The 23,247-nt window shown below is 39.8% G+C and overlaps 1 protein-coding gene across 2 annotated transcripts in view; it reads left to right on the top strand.

Annotated features, from left to right (window-relative positions):
- The window catches only part of SGCD (sarcoglycan delta), a 944,201-nt gene that overhangs the window by 496,744 nt on the left and 424,210 nt on the right, over positions 1-23,247 (top strand). The window contains exon 1 of one of the 2 annotated variants that reach the window (XM_040443057.1): positions 22,065-22,141. The exons of the other annotated variant lie outside the window; for it this stretch is intronic. The gene's annotated coding sequence lies outside the window, so the exon portion shown is untranslated. Of the gene's footprint in view, positions 1-22,064; positions 22,142-23,247 lie in introns of those variants that run through there. 2 annotated transcript variants of the gene reach the window in all.

Raw genomic sequence — 23,247 nt, forward strand, 5'->3', positions numbered from 1 at the left:
CCTGTCTTGGCTTTTGTGAATAATGCTGTAACGAACATGGCGGGGTGCAGATATCTCTTTAAGATAGTGATTTCATTTTCTTTGGATATATGCTCAGAAGTGTACTTCTTTGATCATGTAGTAGTTCTATTTTTAATTTTTGAGGATGCTCCATACTGTTTCTTATTGTGTCTGCACCATTCTACATCCCTACCAACAGTGCACCAAGGTTCCCTTTTCTCTAAAAGGCTTCTCAGCATTTTTTTTTTTATCTCTTGTCTTCTTGATAATGGCGATAAAATAACATGATGAAGTAAAACGGAAACCAACTAGAGTGAGGAGGGCATTCGCGTAGGAGCATTGCCCAGTGCACGGTGTCAGAATCAAGCGAGCTGTGGAGGGCGTTGAATAGAATGACTGCCTAGCACATGGTGTTGGAGCCTGAGAAGATGAGAAAGAAGTCTGTAATTGGCCAGGGGAAGGGGTGACTCTGTCCAGGAGCTCAGAGCCTAAGGGGCAAAAAGGAAGGCGTATACATGGGGTGATAAGGATGTCGAGGTCAAAGTAGAAGCAAAATGAGAAAGCTGTTCCCATGAAGAAATGGCCTGGTGTGTTGCAAGGTAAGGGAGGTTCATGCTGGGAGCCTTCTGTGTGGCGAGAGTGAAGAGGGTGGGTGACTGTGTGTGAGGGTGGTCCGCGAGATGTCAGAACGCTAGCGGATTGAGGACCGTGTCCGTGCCAAGGCAGCCTGGCACGGGGATGGAACCCAAGCAAGATGAAGAGTGTGTCTCTGTGGGAGGGAGGCATGGAATGGGGAATCATGTGAGGAGGGCTTCCATGTGGCACAGTGCTGCATGCAGGGTGAGGTAGGGACCAGGAATCCAGTAGCTAGGTGCAGTGTCAGGAGGTCATCCACGTGCGGGAGAAAGTCATGGCAGTGATGGACTATTGGTTACGTTCAGGAAAATTATCAAAGGAGTGAATATATTACGGATAATAAGAGCTTGGGGCACCTGGCTCAGTTCATGGTCATGAGATCAAGCTCTGTATGGGGCTTTTGGCTGAGCATCGAGCCTGCATGGGATTCTGTCTCTCTCCCTCTCTGCCACTCCTCTGTGCACGCGCTCTCTCTCTCTCTGTATGTCTCTCTCTCTCTCTGTCTCTCTTTTTTTTTTGTGTGTGTGTGTCTTGTTTTTTTGGCTTATGTGTGTGCATGTGTATGTATCTTCAAGTTTTTATTTATATTCCAGTTATACTGTGTAATATTAGTTTCAGGTGTGTAATTTAGTGACTCTTCACTTACATACAACACCCAGTGCTCATCACAAGTGCCCTCCTTAATACCCATCACCTGTTTAATGCATTCTCCCCTCCGCTTACCTTCCCTCCAGTACCCTCAGTTTTTTCTCTATAGTTAAGAGTCTCTTATGGTTTGCCTCCCTCTCTATTTTTTTCTTTCCCATATGTTCATTTGTTTTGTTTTTTATATTCCACATATGAATGAAATCATATGGTATTTGTCTTTGACTTATTTCACTTAGCTTAATACTCTCTAGCTCCATTTATGTCATTGCAGTAGCAAGATTTCATTCTTTTTTATGGCTGAGTAATATTCCTACACACACACACACATATATGTGTATATAAGGTGCACACACACACACACCACATTTTCTTTATCCATTCATTAGTCAGTGGACATTTGGGCTCTTTCCATAATTTGGCTATTGTTGATAATGCCGCTATAAACATTGGGATGCATGTACCCCTTCAAATCTGTATTTTTGTGTCTTTGGGGTAAATACCTAGTGGTACAATTGCTGGATCATAGGGTAGTTCTATTTTTAACCTTTTGAAACCTCTGTACTGTTTCCAGAGTGGCTGCACCAGTTTGCATTTCCACTGTTGGTGGAAAATTTCAATCACAGTATGAGAAGTAGTATAATCAACCTCTAGGTACCCGTTGTCTAGTTTCAACAATTATGAACACATGGACAATCTTGTTGCATCTAATCCTCCTCTTCCTCCAAAAAGATTATTTAAAAGCAACTCCAGACATCATGAGTAAACATTCTGGTGTACATCTTTATATAATAACATCTCATATATTTTTCAGATATAACCACAATACCACTACTATATTTTCTTTAGATTCTTTTAATATTTAATTTTTAAAGAGAGAGAGAGAATGCGCATGCGTGAGTGGGGGAGGGGCAGAGAAAGAGGGAGACACAGAATCCCAAGCAGGCTCCAGGCTCTGGGCTGTTAGCACCGAGTCTGATGTGGGGCTTGAACTCACGGACCACAAGATCATGACCTGACGCAAAGTCTGAAGTTGGATGCTTAACCTGGAAGTCATGCCCTCTACTACTATACTTTAAATGCAAGGTTGATAATTTCTCAGTATCTTCAAATAAAGTATTAAGATTTCTCCGTTTGTCTCATAAATGACCATTATGTTGCCTTGTTCAAAATAATCAAGGTCCACACACTGCATTTGGTTAATATATTAGATGTCATTTCATGGTAATCATTTCCTCTTTATTTTTTTTAAAGATTATTTATTGTGTTCTAGAATTTCTCATGTTCTAGATGACTTTTGGTGAGTTTCAACTGTAGTATTATTTAATGTACTCATTTATCCCTCGTATTTCTTGTAAACTGCCCTTTAGACTAGAGGCTTTGTCAGATTCAGGTTCAAGTTCTTGGCTTATCTTGAAAGTGGTTCATGTATGTCTTATTGCTCTACATTAGAGTATACATAATGTCTGGTTGTCTTTTTTTTATTTTTTATTTTTTGCTAAAATTAATCATCAGTTTTGTTTTTGTTTTGTTTTGTTTTGTTTGTTTATCAGTTCGGTTTCTCCTTTCTAAAACTCCTCACAAGATTTTTCACCTTCTCGTTTTACAAGCCATACTTATTACCTGGATTCATTATTTCAAAAGGAAACGTAAAATGGTGGTGTTCAAATGTTATTACTTCTCATTCATTTATTAGCTGGGGATATTCTCTGAAGAATAACTTTTTCTGAACAACTATTTGATTACCCTAAAGTGTCATTCAAACAAGAAAGAATAAATGTCTGACTTTCCCTTTATGGATCATCATCAAGTTTTTTAAAAGTAATGTGATGTAGAATAATTGTTAAAAGTGATGAAAATATACTAGAGGAATATACTAGCATGAAGTAAATGCGAGACAGAAGGGTATGAAAGGGTGCATGATGTCTTTTTTTTTTTTATGGACTTACTTTCTTATTAGCTAGCCTCCCAATGTAGTCATGCCCCTCTCATCCCTCCCATCCATGATGTTAGCACCTGTCTGTTACTCTCACTGGGGATACAGTGGTGAGTCAAATGTGTGTCCTCCATCAGCTTTCAAAAAGAGTTACCACACATATCCTCTAAGTTAAACATTTAAGACTTTATTAATGTGGGACAGAATGGATATTGATCAGTGAAGCTTGGGGAAAAAATGCACATCACTCACACAACCACAGTGACAGGATTCAGATTAGAATATGTTTATATCCAGTACATCCTCAATGCTGGCTGCCTTTCCAACCTGCCAGATTTCTAGCTTTTTATTCTGAACTGCGGTTTGTCTCTATTGTCTGTAAAAATGTTGGAGGATTATCAGCTTCTCGCTGTTCCATAGATGATCTGTCCACTAAATATAATTCATGCCCATCACCAAAATCGCTCTTAATGTTTCTGTGATCTAAATATTTTATGTTGTTTACATTTGTTTGCTCTGCTTCCACGGAGCGCTCCCTAGTCAGCTGTGCTAGCATAAAATCAGCACATTTTCGTCTCTGCCTTACAGACAGTGGCAGCAGACTGATGTCTGAGAGGGAAAAGAACTCTAAACGAGTAAAAATCTGTTGAAAAAAAATCAATAGTTTGTGTTCTGTTTGGGCAAAAAATAGGATTATGGATTTTTTTCCCCACTAACACACAATATTGATGGGTTCCATTAAAGCCCATGAGAAATTTGATTTTTAATGGAGTTGTTCTTTCACATATGCTGAGCAGATTGATTTAGGAAGTTGTTATTCACACCAACTGAGGAGAGGTGTGTTAACTGCTTCATACAAACAAGGGGTATGCTAACGCTAAGAAAACTTTCTCAAACCCACGTGCAAAGGATATAGTGTCACTCTATTCCAATACGTTTAATATGTGAAACTGTATTTAAAATACTTTTGTTTAAAAGATGAGAACAAACTAAGGGTTGATAGGGGGTGGGAGGGAGGAGAGGGTGGGTGATGGGTACTGAGGAGGGCACCTTTTGGGATGAGCACTGGGTGTTGTATGGAAACCAATTTGACAATAAATTTCATATATAAATAAAAAAAAATACATGAAACAAAAATTTCAAACAGAAAAAAAAAATAAATAAAAGATGATGTCTTTTTTTGTGTGCTTCATTTGAGCCAGTAGGTAGTGAAATACCATAATATAATCCAGTGTATCTTTTCATAAAAATGGCTTTGCACATTGCAGGAGTTTCCACATGCCAGACCCCAGAAGCACTGAGAATAGCATCCAATCCCTGGATATTGCCTGCTCAATGACCACTTTAGGCCTAAAACATATAATTAAGCTTGAGGACTGAGCATCTCAATGAAGGATATTGCTAAGTAACCAGTCTGCAACCTACTTAATTAGCATAAATAACAAAAAAAAAGCACCGCTTAGACTCACAGTCCTGGGGCACCAGTGGGCCCCTTTTCATTTGAAGCATTTCATGAGCAATTTTGAAAAGAGGAAGAGATAATGAGGATTATTACCCTGTTGCCCTGTAAGCTACATGTTCTAGTCCTCATGCTAAGTCAGGACTGGAAAGGACAAGAAATTAGAGGATCACGTTATCCTTCTTTCATATGAATTCTGAAAGTCAAGAATTGCTCAGTAGATTTTATTCAAGATATAATAAGCATTCTTTGGGGTCCTAATCATTAGAAGTCATTTCTGGGCGGCTTCTTGACTTCCTGGGCTTCTCAAAGCTCACAGTAAGACTCAGAGTAAAGGGAGCCCCTGACTCTTTTCAGTAAGCATACTCTTGCAAACTGTCCTGAAAGGGGATTTTGGCAAAATAGGTCACAGTCAACACACATTCAAGAATTAACAATAGCTCTTAACACCTACTAAGTGCCTGTGAGAATAGGTGCACACACCAGGTGCTTGCCCTCATGAGGTTTACATTCTTTTTTTTTTAACACATGTTTTTAGTGTTTATTTATTTTTGAGAGAGAGAGAGAGTGCGAGCAGAAGAGGGACAGAGGAAGAGGGCGAGCAGGAGAGGGGCAGAGAGGGGGGAGACACAAAACCTGAAGCAGGCTCCAGGCTCTGAGCCGTTAACACAGAGCCCAATGCAGGGCCCGAACTCACGAATGGCGAGATCAGAACTGAACCGAAGTCGGACGCCCAACTGACTGAGCCACCCAGGTGCTCCAAGGTTTACATTCTTGTTGGAGCCAGACAGAAAATCATCAGACAGTATCATTTGATGAGAAGAATAAAATAGTGATATGACAAAAGATAACGGTTTTGGAAAGAGGTGTTTTTTTTTTTTTTTTCTGTAATATGAGTTTTTAAACTGGGAATTGAAGCAATCTGATTTATTCATTTTCAATAATCGTTTTAACCTCTGAGTAGAGAAATAATTTTAGGAGAACAGGGGAAAGCACGAAGACTAGTTAAGAGGCAATTGCAGTAATTCCAGTAGGAGATAGGGTGCCTTAGACTGAATGATTTCGGCGATGCTAGAGAGAAGAGCAGGGGAAGGCCCCTGCTGGCCTTTAGAGATAAACACAGCAGATCAAGGGAAAGAATGGAATCAGAATGATTGTTAGGCTTCTAGCATAGACAACTTGGTGTGTTATGGCACTCCCCATGCGATAAAAATACCCAAAAGGGAGGTTAGTAATTGAAAATAGAAGTTTGGAAACAATTAACCTTTTCATTTTTAGTGTTGTGCCTTGTCCCTCGTTCTCACATTGAATCCTTTCTGAAGCAGAAGTTGATTCACTCATTCATATTTATTGAGTACCTACAATGCCTTGTGCCTCAGTAGGGCCCAGGGATCATCCCCTACTTCATGAAGGAAGTGGCATTAAACAAAGAGCCACACTAATAAAGCCATAACTATAAACTGAAATAAGTGTCCCGAAGGAACAGAACATGGTTTTCTGGGAGTCTGTAACTAATGAACCTGCCAGAGGCAGGGGTGGGGTAGGCCCATTAAAAAGGGTTCCCTGAAGAAGCTTCCTTTGAGCTCAGTTCTAAAGGGTAGCAGTTAAGTACAATGAAGAGTGTAGCATAGTGTGTGTGCATGGGCAGGCACGTGTGTGTGTTAGAGCAAGAGAGGATGTGGGTGGGATAGGGAGGACTGGAGTATTCCAGGTAGAGGGACCAGAACCTGCTAAGGCCCTTTGGCCAAAAGGGAGTATGACCTCTAGAAATTAAAACCTAGGTCAGGGAAATGCAGAGAGCAAAAGGAGAAAGTACAGGAGGAACTCATGATAAATAGAAGTTCGCTCATGCTGGGCTATGTAGGACAATAATACACACTTAGGACTTTATCCTAAGATAGCAGCAAGCCACCAAAGTGTGAAAAGATGACTCAGGTCACTGGGTGAAGAATGAATTGGAATCTGTTTGGGAGACCAGTTAAGAGGCAATGGGAGTCCTTGGGCAGGAGAGAAAAAATGGAAGAGACAAGGTGGTAGCAAATGAGAAGGAAAGGAGCCACTTTTGGTAGGACTTGGGATGATGGAGTGGTAGGGCTGGTGGCTTGAAACTAGCGTTCAAGGTGATTCCAGGTTTCTTGTGAAATTAATTGGATGAAGTTGCCACTTACCAGTTATTTAAGCCTGGAAGGAGACTGTGTTTGGAGAAGGGAGACATCAATACTTTTGAGACTTAATGAGTTCTGAGGCACCCATGAGACATTGAATCGAACATTTGACGATTCCTTTGAGTATATGTGTTCAGACTGCAGATAAGAGCTCCTGGGTGCACCCATGCAAAAAAGTACAAATCACAGCTTTGGGTGTGAATGGTGACCTATGAAGTGACAGGACAAAGGATGCTTGGACTAAGCCTCTGGGAGCTCTAACATTCATGGTAGAGTGGAGGAAGGGACACGTGTGGTGGCAAGAAGGAAGGATGGGAAGAGAAGTAGGAAGTGAACAGCAGAGTAGATATCATAGAAGCAGTGGGATGCGAGTGTTTCAATTAAGAAGGAAGGGTAGCAGCCTCAGATGGGGTCAGGTAGGATGAGGAAATGGATACCATATTACAGTGCAGTGATAATCCTCAGAGTGGTATCAGCAAATTTCTAGAACCTTTGATGTTCCCTGTGTTCTGAGCCTACAGGTTCCAAGACAGGTGATATAAGGCAAAAAGCTCTGGATTTGATATTAAAGGACTTGCATTAAAGTCCCGGTGTTCTGTTTATCACCTGTATGTTCTTACACAAGTAATTTTCTTTCTCCCAGCCTCAGTAATGAAGTTCCATAGGAATTAGTATAAAAATTGCTTCCTAAGGTTATTATTCTCTAAAAAGCACATTATTACTCTTTCAGTCATAGATAAATGATTCATAAAGGTTATTTTTAGGAAGGAAGTGTGTAACAAAATGTATGTGTGACAAATATGGCTGTCTACTTGGTAAGAAACATTTCCTGACCAAGTGCCCATACAGGTTTCAAATTGCATGTCTGTAGATTTTACACATTAAAAATGATAACATTAAGAATCATTTTATGTGATGTGGCTCTCTCTAGGCTCTCGTGGAATTTTATAACTGTAATGAGCATTGAAATTTTGATTCATTCTCCCATTGGAATTTCTTACATGGCCATGAAAATCAACATTATCAATGTGAATTTCCTCTTTTTTGGAATTTATTCTGAAGTCAGATATAATTTATAAAGAAACATTGAAGACTACCTTTGTCACCACTGGTATTTCCCAAAGACAGTAAGAGACCTTTATACGATGACATTTGATGTGTATACAAAGGAGACGTGGTAGTTCTTTTTATGATCGATACAGAAAGTGTGTGAACATCATAAGGACCGCAGATAAAATTAACGATGTCAAAATCCAATACATAAAACCCCAAATAATTTGCAGAGGCAAGGAAGCAGAATGTCCTGGGCTGGCAATTCGTGTCCAGATCCTGCCCTACTACTAATGAGCTATGGGACCCTGAAACAAGGTTCTCACTGCTCCAGTTCCACTTGCTGGGGAAAAAAAAAAAAAAAAAAAAAAAAAGATAAATAAGATAAATAAAAAAGAAAAAGAGTTTTAACCAGTGTTCATTTTGCCTATAAAATTCACCAACTGCAAGATTGTGTAACAAAATCTAGAAATCTCTTTAAGGAAGACTCAAGTGTGTTTTAGGGTTTGTTTACAGATTATTAACTGTCTGACACAAAACTGGAAGTTGGGAGCTAGTGATCAGGGAAAATTAAAATGTGCTTTTTTTTCCCCTTTGAGTCAATTCCAACAGAAAATGAATCCAGACTGAAAATAAAGTATATCTGAAATTACCAAGTAAGCCAATGGGGAAGTAATGGTAATAAAGAGACAACTAAATATCTTGTGGCTCTTTTTTATAGACACTTAACCAAAAGCTTGGAAACAGGCATTGCTCTGGAGAGAGTTTAATGATTTCTTTTGCTTCAGTTTATTGAATTTAGCTTAATTTTATGGTTTACCAAATTACTCTTACTGTCGAAAACTTAGGTTAAAATGTTATTAAAATATAAACACATTTTACATTAATAAACTTTCTGTATAAATTAGGAAAGCAAATCATGAAAGGATCTCTTAATGTCTTAAAAAAGCAAACATAAATCATATCTTCCTTCCCCTTCCCTTCCCCTTCCCCTTCCCATTTCCCTTTGCCTTTCCCTTTTCCTTTCCCTTTCCCTTCCACATCCCCATCCCCTTCCTCATCCCCATCCCCATCCCCTTCCCCTTCCCCTTCCCCTTCCCTTTCCCTATATAGGTTGTATTTGTGTATTCTGGGCAGCAATGTTACACATTTTTTTCTATTTCTCTTAGCAATGCCCAAAGCAGATCTTGAAACATTGTGGTTGTATAATAATTGTCTTGAGAAGGGAATTGTGAGAAGTTTAATTGTGAAGAGAATCTGAGACTAAATTATGCATGTTGGCAAATGGAATTACTTTTTGGACTGTTCTAGTTATTGGTATTATAATGCATGAGTATTCAAACGTTTCTTCTAAAGAACCCCTAATGGCAGAGGAAAGCAACGGGCGACCCCATGAGGCTCAAACTTGGCCTCAAGCAGTCTGCCAACAAGCAGAAATGTCTTTGAAGTCTGGTATTTTATCTTAAATATTCATACAAAGTCTTAGTTTAATAATAAAAAAAAAAGATCTTAAATTACATAATATGTAGTAAATTGGACACTGTGGGAAGATGCAACATGTTTATCCTGTGGCTTTGGATAGTGGCTAGTGTGCTACTTACATGCCCCTGGAGTCTATGCCCCTAGTCAGAAACAGGCGCAAATTGTTCTCTTAGAAGGTGCTAAGATGAGAAGTATCTGAAAAAATCACTAATACCTAGTCTTTTCAAGTAGAATAACCTTCTAATGCATTAAAACCCTGTTTTTCCACATACCTTTGTCAACGCTTCATTCTTGAAAGTAGCAGAAACCCACAGAACTAACTTTGTCATCTCATAAAACTGATGTCAGAGAGTAGAATTGTAACAGGAACGAGTGCAGAAGCCAGGTGACTTGGATTCTGTGCCTTTCTAAGCCTGACTCGTTGTCTTGTCTTTTCTCTGAGCACATGGCCCGTACTTGTCTATCCCTTTGCTGACTGTCTCCCAAGATGTGGGACCTCCCCACACCTCCTGCAGTAACTTCCCTTCCATTCAAGTAACAGGAGAAGTAAACTAGCATTATCAATACCAGCTTTACATGCTCAAGAAAGACATCGTGTGCCAAAATCAGTCCCCAGTCATGAGTATCCTTGAATTGGGGTGAAAATTCAAAACGAGGAAAAAAGCCACAAAGATGAGAAATGTATTATGACCGTATTTTCACTCTCTTGTACTTGACTCCATTGTCTCCTGTTGCGATGGTTCTTCCCATCATCCAGAATATTTAGTTTGAATACTTATCTAATGCCTAGTAAATTAATTCATCTAAAACATACCTGGCCTGTGTTGTATTATTTACGTCCCTCAGATCACAGAAACCACAATTAGTCAGTTAACCTCAGTTAAACAAGGGGAGGTGGTATAACTGAATGGTCCTCTAGCTGAAAGTCAGGTTCAGTATGGTATTCTGATTACAATTCTGCAATAAATACTATTTCTACTCGGACAACTTACTCAAGGAAAAACTTACCAATGTTTTCCCTAACTCCAAAAGAATCTACGCTTTCTTCCAGTGGCTAAATTGCATAGAGCAAGATCCAGGAGTCCCAGTCAGCAAGTAAAATAATAAAAGCCACCTTACTAAACTCTTGTATTGTTTTCAATGAATTGTCTCTGTATATATTTGAGGAAGTAGAAGTGTCTATGTAAACTATCCTATTATCTGCAAGTCCTATCAGTTTTATTTCCTTCTTTTCACTTTTCTTTAAAATCTCTAGTTCTATTATAAAGGCTGGGAATCCAACATCACTATGGAGTAGTACACTGATGGTTGGCATGTGCCTCATTCCGAATTTTAAAGAGAATGTTTCAGGGGCGCTTGGGTGGCTCAATCAGTTAAGCGTCCGACTTCGGTTCAGGTCATGATCTCTCGGTTTGTGAGTTCGAGCCCTACGTGGGGCTCTGTGCTGACAGCACAGAGCCTGGAGCCTGCTTCAGATTCTTTGTCTCCCTGTCTCTCGGCCCCTCCCATGCTCATGCTCTGTCTCTCAATAATAAACATTAACAAAAAAAATTTTAAAGAGTGTTTCTAAGACTGAACCATTTATGACAATGTTTGCTCTGGTTATTGTTTTCAAAAGATACTGTTTATCAGGTTACAGAACTTTTTGTTTCTAATTAGAAACAACAAATGGTAGGGTTTTTGTTTTGTTTTTCTCCCCCTAAATGCATGTTAAATTCTGTCATTTTTTTGGTACCAGCTGAAATAATCATGCGATTTTTCTTCTCTTTAAATCTGATATTGTGAAAAGCATTTATGAATTTTCTAGCAATAAGCCACTCTTGCACAATTGGGAGCAACCCAATTCTCGTGTGGTTATTATATTACACTGATGGGTTTATTTTAGTAAGCTTTTAGAAGGAACATCTAATTTTTCTTTCTTGTGATACTTTGATAAACTTGGTGTCAGTCTCCTATTGAGTTGTACCTCCTTTTCTGTTAATTGAAAACGTATGTGTGAAATTTGGATCTGTTCTTTGAGATTTTGGTAGTACTCATCTGTAAAATCACCATCTGATTTTGTTTTCAAGGAGTGGAGGTGGGTTCCTAAATAAGTTTCAGTGTATTATTTTTCTAGATATTTCATTTAGGTTTTCAAAATTATTGACATATAGTTACAGGTAGTGTTTCTCTCTCTCTCGCTGCCTTCACTACTCTCATTTTTTGTTTTGTTTTGTTTTGTTTTTGTCACTCTATCCTGTTTTCATTCATAATAGTTTCTTTTTCTCTTTCCTGATCTATCTTGCCAGAGGTTTATTTTGTTTTTTCCAAGCATCAACTTTTGGCTTTATTGATCCTCTGCATTCTGTTTTATTAATATCTAGTATTTACTACTTCTTTCTTCCTGTTTTATATTCTTATTTTTACTAAAATTGTAGGTCAGACACCCAATTCAATAATTGAGACTTCTAGTATGTAATTTTTTGCAGAAGTTTCATGGAGATATAATCAACATGCAATAAAATGTACAAATCTTAAACATTCCATTCAGTGAGTTTTGGAAATTAAATATACCTAAACAAAGCTATAGAACATTTTTCCTCCAGAAATGTTCCTTCAGTCCCTTTCTAGTCCTACCTCCTCAGGAACACCCACACAGTATACACTCATTTATGTCTTGCTTCCCTCACTAGACAGAATGTTTTGGACAAAAACACCCAGTTGTCGCAGCTATCATTCTTCTTTTTCTTTATTATCCGCTACAGTTCCATTCTATAGATACATGACACATTGTTTATCTTCTCTCCTTTTGATGGATATTAGTTTTGTTTCCAGTTCTGGGCAATTTTGAATGAGTTTGCTATAAACTTGTTATCTAGTATTTTGGTAGATGTACATTTTCATTTCTTTCGTGTAAGGATCTAGGAGTAAAACTGCTGGGTCAGAGGGTAGGTTGATCCTTCAATTTTTAACAGTGGTTCTCAGGCTTTGGTCCATGGACCCCTGAGGAGCATCAGACTATTGTAGGTTTTTTGTGATAATTCTAACATGATGTTTACCTTTTACACTACTGATACAAAAAGCAATGTTGGGTAAAAAATGAATGGAGCCTTAAGTACTCATGCTAATCCTGCCTTATTCTACACCAAACACTCTTTTTAGTATAGCAGTTTCAGTTAAGAATGTTCTTGGGATGCCTGGGCGGCTCAGTTGGGTAAGCGGCCGACTTCAGCTCAGGTCATGATCTCATGGTCCGTGAGTTTGAGTCCCGCATCAGGCTCTGTGCTGACCCCTCGGGAACCTGGAGCCTGCTTCGGATTCTGTGTCTCCCTCTCTCTCTGCCCCCCCCCCCATTTGCGCTCTGTCTCCCTCTGCCTTTCAAAAATGAATAAATGCTAAAAAAAAAATCTTTAAAAAAGAATGTCCTTGATGAATCAGTAAAAAATTATTAATTTTATTAAATCTCTACTTTAGATTACTCATATTTTCAATGATTTGTACAATGGAATGGTATTACACAAAAGGCACTTCTGCATACCAAGGTATGCTGTTGAGTTCAAGGAAACATAGTTGTGCAATTGTTTGAGTTACAAGCTGAACTAGCTAATTTTTTCATGGAGCATCATTTGTTATTTACACACAGACTGATTATTCAGACTTGGATAGATGGCAGATATTTTCTTTTAAATTTATTTATTTAATTCTTTTTTTTTAACTTAATTTTTAAGTTTATTTACCTTGAGAGAGAGATTAGGGGAGGGGCAGAGAGAGAGGGAGAGAGACATAATCACAAGCAGGCTCCGTGCTGTTACCTCAGAGCCTGATGCGGGGCTCAAACCCTCAAACTGAGGGTGAGATCATGACTTGAGCTGAAACCAAGAGTCTGATGCTTCACTGACTAAGCCACCCAGACAGCCCCAATATTTTCTTTCTAAAAATCTTATATTAAGCTTATTTTCAGAGAGAGAGAATGAGTAGAGGTAGAAACAGACGGAGAGAGAATCCCAAGGAGGCTCCATGCTCAGACCAAAGCCTGGCACATGGCTCAAACTTGAACCGTGAGATCATGACCTGAGCCAAAGTCAAGAGCCAGATGCTCAACCATGAGCCACCCAGGCACCCCAGATATTTTCTTGTAAACGAACAAAGTAAGTCTGTCACTTTATGGAAAATAACTGGCTGTGTTTGTTGTTAGTGAAAAATTGGAGCTTCCAAACAAAAATTAGAATTTCAGAAAACATGTTTTAGCCATGAGCTTAATAACTTTTCAGGATTATGCTCTTTTCTGATGAGATTAGTGGTAGTATTAACAAATGTGATATCAAAAGATTGTGTAATTTGGAAGATCCACATCATTCAGAGGACTAATGTTTTCCAAATGGTCACTGCCTAATGCTACAACATCATGCATGAGATAAAGATCAATCTATATAACAAGATAGACCAATGGCTTTTAAAGTAACTGACCACAAAAGTTTATTGACGTAGTTTGATTCCACTTTCAAAAATCTGCCCCTGGATGTTGGTTTAGTGACAACAAAAAATACCCACAATTATCTCAAAAAGGCCATTAAAATGGTCCTTTCTTTTCCAATGACTTTTCTATTGTAAGGCAAGATTTCCTTCACATACTTCAACCTAAAATAACATCAAGAGAATGCAGAGAAAGTTCAAAGAATATAGCTGTCTACTCTTAAGCCAGATTTTTAAGAGATTTATAATCACGTAGAACTTTTATTAATTCTTTTTGTTTTGACAAATACTGCATAGTTCTCATTAAAATATTAAATATGTTGTCATTTCAAGTGCACTGATAAGGAAATACTTAAAATTTTTATGTTATAATTTCTAATATGGTAGCTATTGATTTATAATTACTGTATAAACAAAGGCTCTGGGCTTCTTCATAATTAAAAGAGTAAAGGAGTCCTGGCTAAAAATTTCAAGGAACAACTTTTTATAAGAACCTGCCAAACTAGTCTTACTTGTGATTGTACCATTTTATATTTTTATCAGCAGTTTATGTTTCTTTCTATATGTTCTCCAACATTTGCTATTTTTCTTTAAACACTAAAAACATTCTGGTGGTGTAAAGTCTTATTTTATTGTGGTTTCAGTTTGGTTTTCTCTGATTGCTAATGATGTTGAGCATCTTTTCATCCCTAATAGCCATTCCTATAGCCTTTATAATTTGTGTTTTCAAGTTTGTGCCTATTGTTTTATTGGATTTATCACTAATTTATTGTTTTGTAGAGTTTTGTGTCTATTCCGGATATAAATTTTTCTTTAGACAAGTTGTATAAATGTCTTCTTTCCTATTCTATACCTTACCTACTCATTTCCATAATGATACCTTTTGAGGAGCAATATTTTACATTTTGGTTAAGTCTAATATATATATATATTTATTTTATTTTAAGTCTAATATATATATATATATATTTATTTATTTATTTTATGGCTTCTGTCTGTCTACTCAAACATCGCAAATGTATTATTTATTTTCTCTAAAAGCTTTAAGGTTCTCAGGTTTCTATTTAGATTGGTGATCCATATTGAATTAACTTTTTATGTATGGAGTAAGAAAAGAGACAAGAATTTTTTTTTCGTATACCTGTCCAATTTTTTCTAGCAATAGATACATAACTTTTCTAATTGAATCGATGGTAACTTGAATTGCTTGCACCTGTTCTTTATTTTTGTATGCATCTATTTTATATTAATATACATGGTCTTGTGTATTGTAGCCTTTTAATAAGTTTTGAAATCAGAGAGCCTAAGTCCTCTAAATTTGTTCCTTTTTAAAGACTGTTTGGTTATCCAATATTATTTGCATTTCCAAAACAATTTTTGAATAGTTGCTGAGTGCCAGCTTTCAGAGTTGAATCCCCCCAAATTGAGTAACTTTCCATGGTCACTTAGTTATCTGTTGAGGCCACAATAGGATGAAGACTTCTCAAGCACACGGTGTGTTTGGTAAAGGTAAGACTTGAGAGCCTGGAGCCAGAGGACCTAGGTTGAATTTTCAATGCTCCACTTATTAGCTGTGCAATGCAAAGATCGTCACTTCCTGTCTTGAAGCCTCAGTGTCCTCATCTGTGCAATAGAGATAGTGACAGTACCTCCTAGGGTAGGACTGTGGGAAGAACTAAGTCACATTGAGCAGCGAGAGCACTTTATAAAGCACCTGGTACTCAAGAAATGTTAGCTGTTGTTAGTTTTGGTCCACAGTTGCCTAGATGGTGGGAGACACGATGCTCTTTTCTTCATACTGCCTTTATCAAAACAAAACCCAAAAACACCAACAGAAAACACTGGTGGCGGCGTTGTCTTCTCTTCCTCCTCTTCCTCCTTCTCCTCCTCCTCCTCCTCCTCCTCCTCCTCCTCCTCCTCCTCCTCCTTTTTTTGGTAAGTTTATGTATTTATTTTGAGAGAGAGTAAGTGCAAGAAGGGGAGGGACAGGAAGAGAGGCAGAAAGAGAATCAGAAGCAGGCTTTATGCTGTCAGCACAGTGCCCCACATGGGGCTGGATCCCCTGAACCCTGAGATCATGACCTGAGCCAAAATCAAGAGTCCACAGCTTAACTGACTGAGCCACTCAGGCACTCTGCTCTTCCTTTTTGATATCAACCTAATACAGGCAACATTTGAATAACATTAGATTTAAACATGTTGTCTCCATCACTGACATTGATAAAGTAGCTTAAGTTAAAATAAGGGATTTCTAATGGAGGTAATTTTTGGAAGGAAATGGACCCCTCTCAACTCCTCTCAAATTACTCCACAGATGTAAACACCTGCTCTAATTGTCATCCCTGTGAAGAGTCCATGGATAATAGCTTTTTGAGAAAAATATTTCCAGTGCCAGCATGTTCTTAGACAACATCAAGGATAGAGATGTTGTATCAGAACTGACTTGCCCTAGAAAGCTCTTGGCACTTAGGACTGAGATTCCGTGAACCTTTTTTGTTGGGAAAAGGATTTCCATGCTACCATCCTGCCTGGATGAGTGTTGGATCTTGTCTAGGCAGTCCACTCTTTCCCCAACATTTGTTTTGGTCTTACTAGATTCCAGGCAAAATCTTAATCTCTCTGAAGTAGGGCTTTCTTATCCTGGGATCTGGGGGGAGGCCTGGGCAGGGAGGAAAGGATGTTAAAATTATATATATATATATATATTCCCCCCCCCCACTGGAATAGTATGTAGCTTTTATCTTTTATCACATACTTGAATTAGTCTGTTTCCAAAATATTAAAAAGTAATATTTTGGAGTGTCTTTTAGCTTAAGAATAAAAGACATGTATGTATGTGTGTGACTTTATGTTTGCCAAGGAGAACAGTCCTTGGAAGCTATTTTGGTAAATAGACCATGATCCAACAGGCATGTCCCAGAGAACGTGATGGATTCCTCCTCCTCCCTTGCTCATAGTCTAAAGTTAGCATGCTTTTTGCAGCAGGCCCTCAGGGAAATTTTGCAACAGGTGCAGTGGGTAAGTCTGTGAGTTGCAATATTTTCCAGCTAACTTCTGCCCAGGCAGAACGCCATCACAGAACGTGACTTGCGGCAACACATGTCTAAAAGAGAAAGGATGAGATTCAATTTAAAGTTTTGTTTGATTTTTTGCAGCAAAAGCAAAATCCCACTTGACTTTAGTTCCCTACTGTAATGACATCCACAAGAAGAACACAGGTGCTTGGTTCCAAAGCTCAGGAATGCCTTGGATTCTTGCGAAGAACTGAGTTCTTTTTGGCTTTCTGCTAAAGACAGTCTATTTCTGTTTCTTGGCAGTAGGGTGTTTGCTTGCTTGCTTGTTTTTAATGTTCAAGACTCAGGAGAGATTTGATGCCAGTTGCCTTTTAGATCAGGGGAAGGCAAACTATGACCCAGGGCCTATTTTTGTAATAAAGCTGTTTTTGTTTTGAATACAGCCACATCCATTTACTTATTGTCTCTTGCCACTTTAGAGCGCTATAATGGTGATGTTAATAGTTGCAAAGAGATGATATGGCCTACAAAGCCAGAAATGCTCAGTTTGGGGCCCTTTAGAGAAAAATGTTTTCTGACCCCGTTTTAGAGGGTGAAAGCCCTAGAGGAATTTGACTTTTTCTTTCCTTAGACCTTTCTTAGAATGAGCTCTTCTAGCTTCTCTGCTTAGAAGAATCAGGAAAGTGGGGTCAGTGAGGAGGATGTCAGAGTGAGGGAAAGCTAGGGAAGACAGCAGGACGTAGGATCATTTACTTCTTTTTACCCACATGTCTTTGTTCAGGTTGACAAGTCCTAGGGTCCCCTTCTTTCCTTAGCATTCCCTTAACTTGCAAGAAGCAAATGCAAAATAATTGCTGTGCTCGTTATATATATTTATAGTATGTCTTTCCTCACATATAGAAGAAAGAACAAAAACACCAGAAGGCTGATTTGAACTCATTTTTCTTGCAAGTCAGTAGGGAGCACTGCCAAGATTAGTGTGAGAGAGAGCTTTTGACAACATGGGAATCCCCCTCCCAGCACATTGTCAGCTCTCAGATGCCTGTGACTTCTCGCATTTTGGATCAATAGGGCAGTCTTCTCCAACATAACTTATTAATCGGGTGCTTGTGTAACTCTGTGATGGGATCTTTCCATTTTATTGCCTGAGCTAAATTTATTTCTCCTCTGACCTTTCAAAGGGTCTAATCGTCTAGAAGAAAAGAATTTTTAGCACCCTTTCTACAACTGGGAGAAGAGTTGTCTTGGTTATTTGCCATGCAAGACACTTTGAATTTTGGCTTTGGAATTTTTTAAAGTGGGAAAGGACTCAGTGCTGGCCAGTGGAGGTGAGTCACTTGGGGGTTATCATAGGATCCCAGAAGAGTGAGAAAAATTGATAAAAACATTTTTTAAAAAGTCCCTGTAGCTAAAATTAGCAGCCCGAGTGCTGCTGCTACTGCATTTGTAAGGCTGTCATGTTCTCCTTGGGATTGTAGGGAAATAGGAGACCCAGTTCTGTCCTCAGTGAGGATTAAACATAATTTCAAGGCTATGTACAACGTGGGTCAATCAGGTCATGTTGGAGCCCCCTTGGTATCCCCAGGGTGTGACACTGGCCTGGGTGTGGGGATGCTGCTGGGGGCCTGCTCTGAGTGAGTTAAAAACCTAACTTCTACAGTGGGTCCCTAGCAGAAGAGAGAGACCTATTACCTGGACCAGGCTAGGACCACGGGGAGGGGATCAGGCTCTTGTTTCAGACACAGAGTTTCAGGGGATGCCTAAAGTTCAGATAAATCCTATTTTAATGCCATATTTTTAAGAATTGTTAATATCCCCCAAACGTTTTCTCTTTCTCTCAAATGGTTGTGAACAGATGAAGCCACATGGGACTCTTTAATGCAGTCATGTTCTTTATTAGCAGAGTTTCAGTACCTTTTTACACTTGGTTCAAAATATAAGAGGTTATATTGGTAAGTGCTTATAGGAATGCACCATTTTCCTTTGCCTCAGACTCTGCTGTGACTACAGAGCCCTGGCTGATGCTGTCAGTACAAACCGGTCCTGCTCTTAGTTGGACAAGCGAAACACATAGATCAAGAAGAATATTCAGGGCCACATGGGCGGATCAGTTGTTGAAGCATCTGATTCTTGATTTTAGCTCAGGTCATGATCTCATGGTCCATTTGTGAGATCGAGCCCCTGCCTCAGGCTCGCTGACAGTGGGAAGCCTGCTTGGGATTCTCTCTCTCCCTTTCTCTGTGCCCCTCCCCTGCTCGTGGGTGCCCACTCTTGATCTGCCTCTCTCAGAATAAATAAACAAACATTTAACAACAGGAAACAAATTTTTAGATAGTCCTCTCTTCTGGATTCCATTGCCAGAGCAAAATGAGCACAGATCACAGCAGCTAAAAACCCAGCCTGGTTTCTGCACTACTCGGTTCCACCATGCTCTTCCTTCGACAGACATGGAGACTTGGCCAGTCAAGAAGTTTCCCCCATGTTAGACATGTTCCTGTTCTTTTCCTGTGGCCCCGAGGCCCCACAGTCTATATAGCACTGCAAGCTCAAATACCTATAGAATTAGAGCAAGTTTTGCAAATGGGAGAAATCAGTTTGGCAAGAACTATATTAAAGGATGTTGTGTGAGTGCTACTCAGGTCCAACAAAAGTGTCAGCGGACTCAGGAGCCCAGTGTTTTGGACTTGCTATTTCTTTAGGTAAAAGAAACGTCCTGATTGTAAAATGCTGACAACTAAAGCAAAAAATAACTCAAGCCAAGTAAAACGTATGTGAAGGCAAAGTTGACACCTTGTCTTAACCCTTTGCTCCCCCAGCTCTGACCCCCTCCTTTGGCAAGGATGGGGAAGGAGGGAAGATTTCCATCCTGAGGGTGCCAAGAATGCACAGAGGATGGTCTAAAACAACGTGACTTTTCTCGTCCCTTTACATGTCTCTTTTTCAAATTGATAATATACATACTGTATGAGGAAAGAGTACATGTGTATAATTTATAAATAAATACCCGTATGTTGGAGATACATGCTTCAGACACTGGAAGTGGCACACCTAAAGCAAGTGAGGAGGGGACCAAGGTGAATGAGATGAGGTCTTCCCAGTGCCTGTGTCTCCTGGTGCTGGCGTGTCTCTTACACATCATGATGCTTTCAAGAGTGTCTCCTCCTCTTCTTTTTATTTTCATTCTTATTTAAGTTTTTAAATGTTTATTTATTTTTGAGAGAGAGAGAGTGAGCATGAGCAGGGGAGGAGCAGAGACAGAGAGAGATACAGAATCTGAAGCAGGCTCCAGGCTCCGAGCTGTCAGCACAGAGCCCGACGTGGGGCTTGAACCCACAAACCGCGAGATCATGATCTGAGCCAAAGTCAGATACTCAACCGACTGAGCCACCCAGGTGCCTAGAGTGTCTCCCCTTCTTTATTGAGTACCGTTACCAAAGACTCCACCTTGTTGTGCTAGCTTCAGTATGTATGCACCAAGTTCCGGGATGGAAAGGCAGTAAGGATGGGGAGTGACCAAACATTCTGTCCTAACTGGCATGCTTGGAATTACTTTTAAGGAATGAAAATAAGTTTGAATGAGCCATCCCTAACTCCGCTCATGTTGCCCCTTCTTTGTGAATAGATGTCACTGTTGAGGTGCCATATTGGTTCAGTCAGTGGCTCGAAAATGTAGCAGCACTCAGTGGGCTCTCCGAAAGTAAAACTTGTCTGAACCTCCAATAAAACTGCATAAGTATGATTTATTCAACGCTTGGTATGCCAGGTGCTGTCCTAAATTCCTTACATACGTTATAATTCTTAAAATCATGTGTCCATTGGAGGTGCTATTCCCATTCTTTAAGGTGGTGACACTGAGCCTCAGAAGGATGTGACTTGCCTGAGGTCCTGTAGCTAGGAAGTGGTTACCACCCAGCTCCACCAGAATGTCAAACCTATCTCAGAACCATTTCATTCCATCATCTTCTATGTCCCAGCTGGCTCAGTACCGGACACAGACCCCTAGGGACATGGCAGTTGACACAGAATCTTTCTGGTTTCTAGGGAGGCTTAACACCTTTTGGAATCTTTTTCTAAAAGGCACTTCCATGTGGTTATTAGATACCAAACAGGCCACTTAAAGGCAGGTCAAAATGACAAAAGAAGACTGGCAATATTCGTTTGTTTTTATAAAAGTCTTTGATTTCAAACCTGCAACCAAAGTTTTTAATTTCTCATCAGGGTAAATATGTTCACCTTGAAAAGGATGTGGTAGCTTGACACCCTGTATCAGTTTCTCCCTCTTCCTGGTATGCCTTTGAATGCTGCTCAGGTACCTTTCCCAGAAATGTCATGTGTACCACATTTCCCCAGTATTTTTTTAAAACAACTAAGAGCAGTTTTAAACCCTCTGTAAAAGTTTATAGGAACTCACTGTCCTCTTTTAATGGTGTCAGAGTATATATTAACTCATCATAGTTTCTATAAACATTTTTAGTGAACCTCATACTGTTCAAGGAATGAGGGCTCTTGCCCCAGTGGGCTTACACTTTAGTAATGGGAATGAGAAATGAGTCCACTTCTAAATGGGCAATAGATATGTATGATAAAATGTATGCAATGTCAGCTCACAATTTCATGCATCAACAGTAGTGATGTAATAACATTCTAAGGCATGGATGTGCCAAAATTTACATGACATTCCTCTAGCAATAAACAGGTGTTTTCAGATTTTTGTTAATAATGCACGAAGCATTGATTATCCTTGTGGATACCCCTTTCCTTCCATGTACAAATACACGGTTGTGAAAGAACTTTGAAAAGTTACAAAATGGTGGGTTATGCTGTTTATAAGAAATTAACACCTCACGGTCGTTTGGCCTTATCCTATGTAAGGTCCTGTCACGCTATGACATTTTTCTAAGATTTAATACCTTAAAGGATTTCGGTTCAGAGGATAAGGAAACGGAGAGTGAGATGGGTCACAGCCCTGGGCATATGTCATCCACCCCAGGACATTGTCTCTGCTGGGTTCCAAAGAGGCTTCTTTCCTCCCCTGTCTCTTCCTCACTTTCTCTCCCTGTTATTATTAATGGCAAACTGGCTGCAGTACAAGCAGTGTTATTGTTACCTCTCTTGGCCCTTGTCATATTTTATTCTGAGCCTGAGGTTTTGCCGATTGTTAGCAGCTAACAGGTATAAAAATAGCCCACTTGTTGTAATGAAGGACATGAAAATGCAAAGCGGGTTGTAGGCTCTCTGAGCTGGCCTATTAGCCTTTGCAGGATTCGCTGCAGAGTATTGACCACAGCCTAATAAAACTTCAGTGAGTAGAAGGAGGGTGACAAATGATAGATCAGTTTTACCCTTTGAAGAGGTGAGGAGACCCTGAGTGGTTTTGCAATCAAGCTCATTTATTTCCCTGCCTCTGCTTTGAGAAGTAGCAGGCTGGGTTTTTTTCTTTTCTCTGGGATAATTGGGTTGTTTTAATCTCCGTGAGGGACGCTCACCTTTGTGGGCAAGCTGGCATTTGCTATTATGCTGAAGAGATGTAAGGGTTATTGAGAATTAGTGGATCATTCGTATCTCCAGTCACTTGTATCTTGTGCTGTGGGTGAGGCGCTGTGTTGTCCCCACAAATAAGGCATGCGTTGTCCCTGACACATGGAACTGTACCCAGATCTGGAAATCTTAAGCATACAATTATATACATGGTAAATGAAGCATTGGACTGAGATGTGTGTTATTGAGGAAAAGAACAGGGGGGTAGAGAGAGAGAAGCAGGGGGCGGGGTGGAAGCATCCAATTGGAACATCAGGGAAGGTGATGCCAAAGGCGAGAAGGAGCCAGTCATGTGAAGAGGGGAGCAAGAACATTCTGGCAGAGGGGAGGGAGTATGTCCGGGGAAATAAGGTGGAGGAGAGGCCGAAAGAAGGTCATGGTGACTGAAGTATAGGGAGCAAGGGAAGAGGTGACAAGAAGTAACATGCTTGGGTGAGTTGTGGTGAGAGCCTTGGTGCTAAAGCCCTGGGCTATTACTGAAGAGTTTTAGATGCAGGGCGAACATGACAGAATGTTTCCCGGGGGTTCTTGTGGCTGCTCTTGCCTGTGTCCGCTGCAGCAGGACCGGGTGGATGCAAGAAAACCACTTGGGAGACTTTCGCTATCACAGAGATGGTGAGAGCCTGATCTAGGAGGGCGGTGACAGACATGCAGACAGAAACAACTCAAAATGTGTTTTCTTCTGGCAAAATCAGGAAGACTTGGTGATGGGTTGGAAGTGAGAAATACGTAAGAGGGGGCCTTCTGGGACGTGGAACTCACATCACTGTCATTTTATGAGGTGATTCTTGATACAGTCATTTTGCGGCAGTTTCACAAATACTTTACAAATCTATCCTCGTGGAGATGGTGGGTTGCTTTTTTTTTATT

The sequence above is a fragment of the Herpailurus yagouaroundi genome, unplaced genomic scaffold, assembly GCF_014898765.1.
Source record: "Herpailurus yagouaroundi ecotype Mexico unplaced genomic scaffold, PumYag 29, whole genome shotgun sequence".
In the NCBI taxonomy this organism is placed as follows: Eukaryota; Metazoa; Chordata; class Mammalia; order Carnivora; family Felidae; genus Herpailurus; species Herpailurus yagouaroundi.